Raw genomic sequence first — 8,738 nt, 5'->3', positions numbered from 1 at the left:
GGAAGTTATTAATAGCAAAAAGTGGAAGGAAGAGAGAGATCCTATGTGTAAGAGGAACAAAGGAGAGACACATATGTGAAGAGCTAAGGGCAGGTGAAAAGAAAGAGTCAAAGAGGCACCAAATTGATCTGCTCTTGTAGAGGATAAAGAAGTAGCAACTGACAGAGAGGAGACTGCCAAAAAAATACCTTCAAAATAAAAACTGATCAGAAAAAAAATAGGTTTATTTATTTGTAGAAAAAGCACGTGAGAAAAAAAAAAAAACCAAGAGTTCCCTGGGAAATTACAAATTATTATTTGAAAAAACACTTCAGAAGAAAAGAAGAAAAGATTCTTCCTGAAACTAATGAATACCAGAATGTTCTACCCCAAAATAGGTCTCTGGCATAGGGATTATTTTGAGCTAATGGCAATTGAGAACCAGCAGGGACAGTAAAAGCTGTTTACCTCCTCCGACCTAAGAAGAGGGTTCCTCTTTTATAAGAGAAATTTACATTTATACAGGAAACTTCCTTGTGTAAAGGAAGAGAGCTAGCTACTCCGGGAAAGGACTCTTGTCACCCTAGATGCTCCTATCTGCATAACAAGACAGCTGCGTTAGTCCTGCTGTTCTCCCCTCTCCTTCCCGTAACTTGCACTTTCCCCTTGTTTAGCCTAAGGTCCTGTATAAGCCTCAATTATCTGGTGCTTCCTTGTTTCTCTTTGCTTTGGAAACTCTAGGGAGCTGGTGGGTGCATAATTAAACTGTTTTTCTCTTGTTAGTTTCTTTTGTCAGTTTAATTTCCTGGGTCCCAGTTGGAAAACCTAGGATGGAGGAGGGAAAAATCTTCAACACCTAGAGTTTTGGCAACCGCTGTGCGACAGCTGGGACACCCCACTTGCTCCAGAGGCTGAAGTGGAAATCTGGTACCCCTGGCAAAAGGTAAACATTCTCTCCCACGTCAGCCTCCTGGGTTTTTGCCTGTAGAGTTTGGATGAGGTTGGTGAAAGTCTCTTTGTCTTTTCTTTTCCACTTGTACAAAGAGGAGAACATTTGAAGACTTAGTTCTTTGGATTGTGACTCTTGTAAACTTAGCTTGAGTGACCATTGGTTATTGATCCTAGCCTCCCCAAATGCCATTGTTTTCCTTTGTTTCTGTTTTTTCCTGTCATTTGTTCTAATGTCATTGTTATAATAGGGTAAAACACAGCTCGTCGGTCCTATGAGCCTGATGTTCAAGCCAGCTTCACAGACTGATGAGTTTATAGGTAGCAGCAGACCAACATCTGTTCAGACTGTCTTTGCCATGGGTCTCTTTCTGTCTTATTTTGTGTCCTGAGAGTTTGGCTGTGTAACCATTATGGTCACTTACAGTCTAGTTTTTGCCAGCCGAGAGGGTGTGGCTGACATGCACCAGGTGGTCAGCAGGCTGGAACCCAAGACACATCATGTGCGGGGAGGACTTTGTCTAACCAGGCTGGCTGTCAGAGGGCTTTGCTTTAATAAGGAACCCAGCCCCTGAGGGGCTTTGTCATCTCTCCCTTTGTTGCCTTGTTTGTGCTGGGAGACAAGACCCATTCTGGTACTACCTACTCAGGGTACCATGCTAGTGGGTCTGTGATTGAAGGTCCCTTCCTTTTGTGGGAGACTAGTTTTCTTACCTCCTGGGATTATGAAAGTCATTGCTTTCTTGGGCTGTCTTTGGGAGTAACTTTTTATCTTGGGTACATGGATAGGATTACTTCTTTTGCACGCTTGTTAGGGAACATCTCTTGCAACCATGGTTAAGTCATAAAAAGGCGTATTGCTTAGGAGTGACATTGGAAGAGGATACTTTTGGAAATTTGGAATTTTATATCCAAAAGGAATTTTTGGGAAGAACTCTCACCCTAAAACAACCATCATACTGGTGTATATATGAGAAGATCTGATTGGAAGAAGGAGAAATTTGTGTAAGGGCTATTTGGCAGCCAACTGTATAAGTAAAAAATTTTGAAAATCCTTCTCCACAAATATTGGTGAAAAGTTTTATCCATCATTGAGCAGGTGACTTCTTCTATCTGAGCCAACTATTTTATATAAACTGGTGGACTTTGTATTGTGCTTGATTTGTGGTTTAAATTTTTAAATGAAGCCAATGAGATCTCTATTTGCATCTGTCTGTATATTTATGTAAGTCCTTCTGTTTGTTTTGTATATTGATATTTTTCTATCTTCAGATGGCATTTCCAAAATTTGTCAGAGTTCTGGTAACTGATTTAGACTTCAATAGGTTTTTATGTAAATTGGACATTCTTAAACTCTCAGGAAAATAGAAATTATATATACTCATTCTCCAATTATTTTTTTCATGTTCACATGCTCTGTGATAATCTTAGGTAAGTAAATCTAGTTAATATTGTCTAAATAAAAATTGGTATGTCTTCAGACTTGTCAGCATTAAATATAAAGCAGACAGTTTTATTCCACCTGAATTTACTAGTGAAATAAGCTTATGCTACCTGAACTAGATGTTTATGATTATAAAATTATAATTCAGCCTAAAGATAAAATGTGCAAACATAATGAATTGCTTCATGCATGTCTACAAGTCATCTTTATCATGTTTTTGATTACTTAAAAATAAATGAGTCATCAATATAAAAAGAACTAAGATTTTGCTATGATTCAGATCTTAAATTTCCCCAAAAGGCCCACATACTAAAGGTGGGGCTATTGGGAGGTGGGGGAACCTTTAGTAGGTGGGGCTATTGGAGCTGGGGAACCTTTAGTAGGTGAGACCTAGTGGAAGGAAGTTAGGTAACCCTTGAAGAAATATTGAAACCCAGCCCTTTTCTCTTATTTCTGTTTGCTTCCGGGACACCATGAAGCCTCCTCCACCCTGAACTTCTGTCCAAAGCAACAGAACCAAGTGACCATGGACTAAAACCTGAAACTGTGAGCAATTTGTTTATCTCAGGTGTTTTATTACAACAATGGAAAGCTGACTTCCATAGGTTTATTTCTGCTTCGGTTCTACAATTATGTGAGCTTCCATATTTGACTTTTAAATCTTTACTGTCACTTTGGTTAAATAAATAAGTATTGTTTCATCGTGACCCATTATCCCATTTAATTAAGTGTTCAAACTTATGAAATTGTTTGCCAAGCGTTCCCAAATGAAATTCTGAAGACTTTTTTACTCAGGACTTTGCGCTTGCGAGGCAGGTGGCAGCACCACTGAGCTAAATCCCAGGCCCTTCTGAAGACTTTTTTTACCTTGAACTTGGAGATTCCCCAGAGGGACCCTGGAAAATGTCAAAGGATTTGTTCTCTCACCTTGAAAAGGGGAGATGTTAAACTAATTAAGTTTCTTTGAGATGCTAAATTACAGAGGACACATTGTCAACTAAAAAGAGATTCTTAGCCTTCTTTATATTTGTATTGTCATATGTAATTAATATAAATATTTCAGACATTATGTAAAGTTCCTAAAAATATATCAATCTTTGCTATCCATGGTGTACCTTGATGTAATGTTTTTCATGGACTTATCATTTTAAGATGTTTTATGTCACAGAAATAACCAAATTTCCTTATTACTTATGTCATAAGAAACTCTTGTCAGATCTTTATCTGTGGCTATTTTAAGTCTTTTGTCATTTACTGGCAGTTATTTTACTCTGCTTCTCTAAAAGCTTTTGCAATGAACTATGTCTTCAAGGAGATTCATGAAAAAGACTCTCACAGTATCCTGAAGTACATGTTTCTGATAATTTTAAGATCATTCCACTGAGCTGGGTGTGGTGGCACACGCCTGTAATCCTAGTACTCTGGGAGGCTGAGGCAAGAAAGTTACAAATTCAGCGCCAACCTGGACAGCTTAGTGAAACCCTCTCTCAAAATTAAAAAAAAATTTTTTTAAAGGGTTGGGGATGTAGCTCATGTGAAGGTCCTGGGTTTAATCCCCAGCCCTCTCCCGCACAAAGCTACTGCACTAGATTTAAATTTTTTCAAAACTCTAATAGAGAAATCGATGAATTCTTAAAACTCCACACCCCAAATCAAACAAAGCAAAGATTAAATCCCTGGGACTGAATAAATGAATGAGAATGATTATAATATTATGGCCTTCCTGTTTGAAATATTGCTGGTTATGTAATAGTTTTTTTTCCCCATATTTAAGGGATCTTTCTTCTCTTTTCTTTTTACTATCAATAATTTACAGCAATTTGGTAAAGTCCACCTTTGTGAACAGAGATGATATTTGCTTTTTCTCCTGACCTTGCCCCTGCAGAATTCAGCAATCTTTATTGAATATCCTTGTTTTCAAAACAACATATTTATTTGCGTAAATTCAATAAAAATCCATTTTCTTTCTAACGGGACACAATCAGAAATATTGTTTATATTAGCTGGGCCTTGCCTGGTGTGTCATATTTGAGGGTGATGTGCATAAAATCAGATAAAACCAGACAACTTTAAGGAACTAAGGTTGACTTTCTGGAGCCCAAATTCCCAAATCCCCTTGGAAAACTAACCTACTTCCTGGCTGATGGAGTTCTCAACCTTGGGGGTGAATAAGGAAGGTCACTTTCTGATAGGCCAATGAATCCTTTTGTATGAAGATGTTTAAACATTTTTTAATTTTAAAAAACATTCAAAAATATATGGGAGACCTCAAGAGGAAAGGAATTCACCCAAATCTATCAGTATTGCTGGTGAAGTTTGGTGGTGAACCCTTGGATTGGCATCCTAAGCTTAACAGGCTTTTCAAAGTATAATCCAGGGTTCTGTTACTCCCAGTAAAGCAGACTTAAAAGAACCTATATTGTCAGTCACCATGCTTGCTGTATTTATGTGTCAATAATCAGGCCAAGTTTAATGATATTAGCTATGTTTTTCAAACAAAAATAGTCTTACTTTAGGGGTAATTAATGAAAGAAATATACATTTCAATGAGAAAGTAGCACACACTCTCTATGTATTGTTAAATTCTACTCACGTTCACTGTCTTTTTTCTTTGTAAACTGACTCTTGCCATGTTTGGCATTTTGTTAGTCACAATTATTTCCAATTTTTCTCTCACCCTCCCGATTTGGCACCACTGAGAACTAAAACCTGATTGCCTGGATCTGTATTGGCACTGTCTAAAAAATGCATGGCAAGGTGAAATTGGACCCTTCTGTCCTCTGCTCTGAGAAATAACCATGACGGTGACAGTGTTTATGCCATCACCAGAGACACTCAAACTACAACCTGGGAATTTGTCAGATTGCCACTCCCTGTCTGCTCTCCACCATCTAAACATGCTTTGTTTCATAATCAAGAAATGTTGACTGCTGGCCTTCTCAACTCAGAAACAACCATTTGTTAGAACAAATGGTTATAATTTGTTCTAACCATTAACCCTTGGTCTTCTTTGTTTCTATAGAAATCTACCTGATTAATTGTCTGACTGGTAGCACCATAGAGGAGCCAACATAGGTAGATTCCCTTCACCCACTCACAATGTTGTCCCCTAAAACGAGACACGACTAATTAGACTGGTCTGTTTCCAGGTCCGAGAGACTGATCCAATAAGAGGAGCAATTTGTTTAAATCTGACCTTTTCTACTCATCCTTGTTCCAATCTACGTTTTCTTACACTTTCTTATCTTGCAACACCTAACCTGAATCTTTCTGTGTCAATACCAACTCAGCTCTTGATATATGAAATTTCCAGGGGGGCGGGGGAGATTTACAAAGGGAGGCTAGAATGAAGGGTTCCAGAATAAGCCACCCAAAATATGTTTCTTTGGTATGTGAATTATTTTGAGCTAAAAGCAACTGAGAATCAGGAGACATAGGAAAAGCTCTTTGTCATCCTGTAATGCCTAAAAAGTACAGTATACATTTCCTCTTCTGTAAGGGAAAATTATATTTATAAGGGATATTTCTATTTGGAAAGGGGTCTGTACCAGGAAGAGAGCTACTGGAGACAACTAGTGTGTGTGTGTGTGTGTGTGTGTGTGTGTGTGTGTGTGTGTGTGTGTTTATGTTTGCATCCAGGGACTTCACACTAAGCTACATGCTATGGTTCATATCTAGATGTGCCCCCAAAGCCTCATGTGATCATAGATGGGACTTTTGGGAGGTGATTGGATCACTGGGTTGTGATATTCATCAGTAGATTAGTCCACTAAGCTTTTAGCTTAGAGTGATGTTGGAGGTGAAGCCTGGTCATAGAAGGTGGGTCACTGGGGGTGTGTTCTGTAAGGGTCCATCTCCCTCCCTCTGCCTTTGGTCCTTCTGTTTCCCACCAGCATGCTGTGAGTACTTCTCCTCTGCCAGGTACCCCTGCCCTGCCATCCCTGCTTTGTAGCCAGCCAACTATGGACTGAAACCTCTACAAACGATAAACCAAAATAAACCTTTCCTCTTTGCAGTTGTGGGTATTGGGTATTGTGTCACAGCAAGGAAAAAGTAACTAAAACACTGTATCTCCAGCATTCTCTCCTTCCTTTTTTTAAAAAACTTTTTATTTTTGATACAAGGATAAGTTGCTACATAAATTGCCCATGCCGGGCTCAAACTTTCGATCCTCCTGCCTTAGCCTTCCAGAGTGCTAGGGTTTTAGGCAGCACCATCACACCCAGATTGGAGACAACTCTTATCACATGAGAAGCTCTTATTTGTACCAGAGACAATGCTTACTTACTTACCTTTTATTTCTTCCCCTCCTTTCCCATCACTTTTCTCCCCCACCCAAGAGCCCCAAATCTCTTTTCCTTTACTTAGCCTAAGATATTATGCTGTGGTTTGCTACAAGTTCAGCTCCCCTGTATTCTAGAAATAATGTATGCTATGGTGCATGCTGTGGTTTGGGAATGGTGTGTCCTGCAAAGGTTCATGCACCCAGAGCTTGGCCCAAGTGGTGGTGGCGAGGTGGTGAAATGTTTAAGGGGTGGTGCCTAATGGAAGGTAATTAGGTCATGGGGGCTCCACCCTCATGCATAGATTAACGCTGCCTCACAGGAGTGAGTCATGTACAACATGAATTCTCAAGACAGAAGTGTTGTAGCCAAAACTACTCCACAAATGTGACTACCACTTTTTTTTTCCTTTGGTACTGGGATTCAAACTCAGGGCCTTGTGCTTATAGCTGTGCCACTGAGCTGCATTCCCAGCCCTTGACCACTCTACATATAACTAACTCCCTCTCTGCTTCTCTGCCACATTATGATGCTAACAGGAGGCCCCTGCCAGTATACAGCACCATGCTTATAGTTTAGAACCTCCAGCGACCAGAATCACAAGCCAAATAAACACTTTTATCTTATCAAGTGCCCTGCCTTGAGCATTTTATTATAGCAACACAAACAGACTGAGACAGTATATAAGCCTCAATCATCTGGTCACCTCCCTAAGTCTCTTTTCTTTGTGAAACCTTATGTGCCCATAATTAAACTTTTTTTTCCTCTTGTTAACCTGTCTCTTGTTAGTTTAATATCCAGGGTCTCAATGGAAGAACCCAGGCAGGGAGGGGAGAAATGTTATTTTTCTCTCTACAAAACCAAATCCAAATGGAAGTTTTATGAAAAATTTGCTGTTTAAGGTCTCAGCAAGAGTTTTTCTAAAAAGAAAAATGAAGGAAGATTGTAACAGCATTCATTTTCTTAGGGAGAGGATCTCATGCTGTAAGAATGTAGCATTTATACCCCATATTATTGTGTCAATCCACTATGAAGCTTCACAGAGGGAAGTAGCAGAATGATATTTGAGATCTTGGCCAGCGCCAAAAGAACACAGAAGTGGTAAACATTAAAAGAAACACTAGGACACATGTAATTAGCACGTGAAAGTCAGAAGACCAAGGTGCTTGTCTTGGCCCTGAGTTCAGTCACTTTGGGACAAATACTTCAGTCCTCTAAGGCTTAATTTTCTCAACTGTGAAATGAGGGATTTAGGGTGATTCTCAAAGTGTTATCCCTAGACCAGAACCACAGTATCATCAGAGAATTTAGAAGAATGCAAATTTTTAGACCATTCCCAGACACCCTGAGGCAATAACTCAGGCTAAGGCCCTTCAAGCTGTTTTAACAAGCTCTCTTGGTAGAAACCAGTAAAGCTTGAGCACTAGTGAATAAGCCAAAGTCCAGATGATTTCTGTGTTCCTTGTAGGTGTAAGCATTTTAATTGTAACCAAAAGAAGGAAAATACCCCAGTATTTGGATAAAAAATTCTAAAAGGATATTCCACAGGACAAGACATGGTTATTTTTTTAAAATAAGGCAAGTGTTTGATTAGCCATTCAATTTTGTAAGATGTAAGAATCCTACGCACACATGGAAGGAGCATTTACACAGTAAAATAGAAGGAGTTGAAACAAAGGTAAAGACCACAGATGTTAGGGAGTTATGGCTTGGATCTTAAATGTTTCCCAAAGGGCCATATGCTAAAAGTTGGTCCACAGCCTGTGGTGCTATTGGGAGGTGATAGAACCTTTAGGAGTAGGGCCTAGTGGAAGGGAGTAAGCTTCCGGGACGGGGGGGGGAGGGTCCTTCAAGGGGAATATTTGGACGCTTGCCCCTTCCTTACTCTCTCTTTGCTTTCCAGCTGCCATAAGGCAAGCAGTTTCCCCATCTAACACTCCCACCATGATGTTTTGCCTCAACATAAGGCAACAGGATCCAGGGACCATGCACTGAAACCTCTGAAACCATGAGCCAAAATAAATCTTTACTTCTCATAAGTTGATTTTCCTGGGTATTTTATTACAGGGACATACAGCTGAGTA

At 39.5% G+C, this 8,738-nt stretch overlaps 1 long non-coding RNA gene across 1 annotated transcript; it reads left to right on the top strand.

Annotated features, from left to right (window-relative positions):
* Nucleotides 1–421: 421 nt before the first annotated feature.
* LOC110349436 (uncharacterized) lies at nucleotides 422–8,465 on the top strand. Its single transcript, XR_015452343.1, has 3 exons — nucleotides 422–596; nucleotides 763–922; nucleotides 2,851–8,465. It is a non-coding gene; the product is annotated as an uncharacterized LOC110349436 (long non-coding RNA).
* The last annotated feature ends 273 nt before the right edge of the window (nucleotides 8,466–8,738 follow it).

The sequence above is a fragment of the Heterocephalus glaber genome, unplaced genomic scaffold (assembly GCF_053883595.1).
Source record: "Heterocephalus glaber isolate CG9 unplaced genomic scaffold, H.glaber_assembly_v1.0 deba00001444, whole genome shotgun sequence".
NCBI lineage: Eukaryota > Metazoa > Chordata > Mammalia > Rodentia > Bathyergidae > Heterocephalus > Heterocephalus glaber.
The sequence above is the reverse complement of the archived record's forward strand: the minus strand, read 5'-3'. Positions and strand labels throughout refer to the sequence as shown.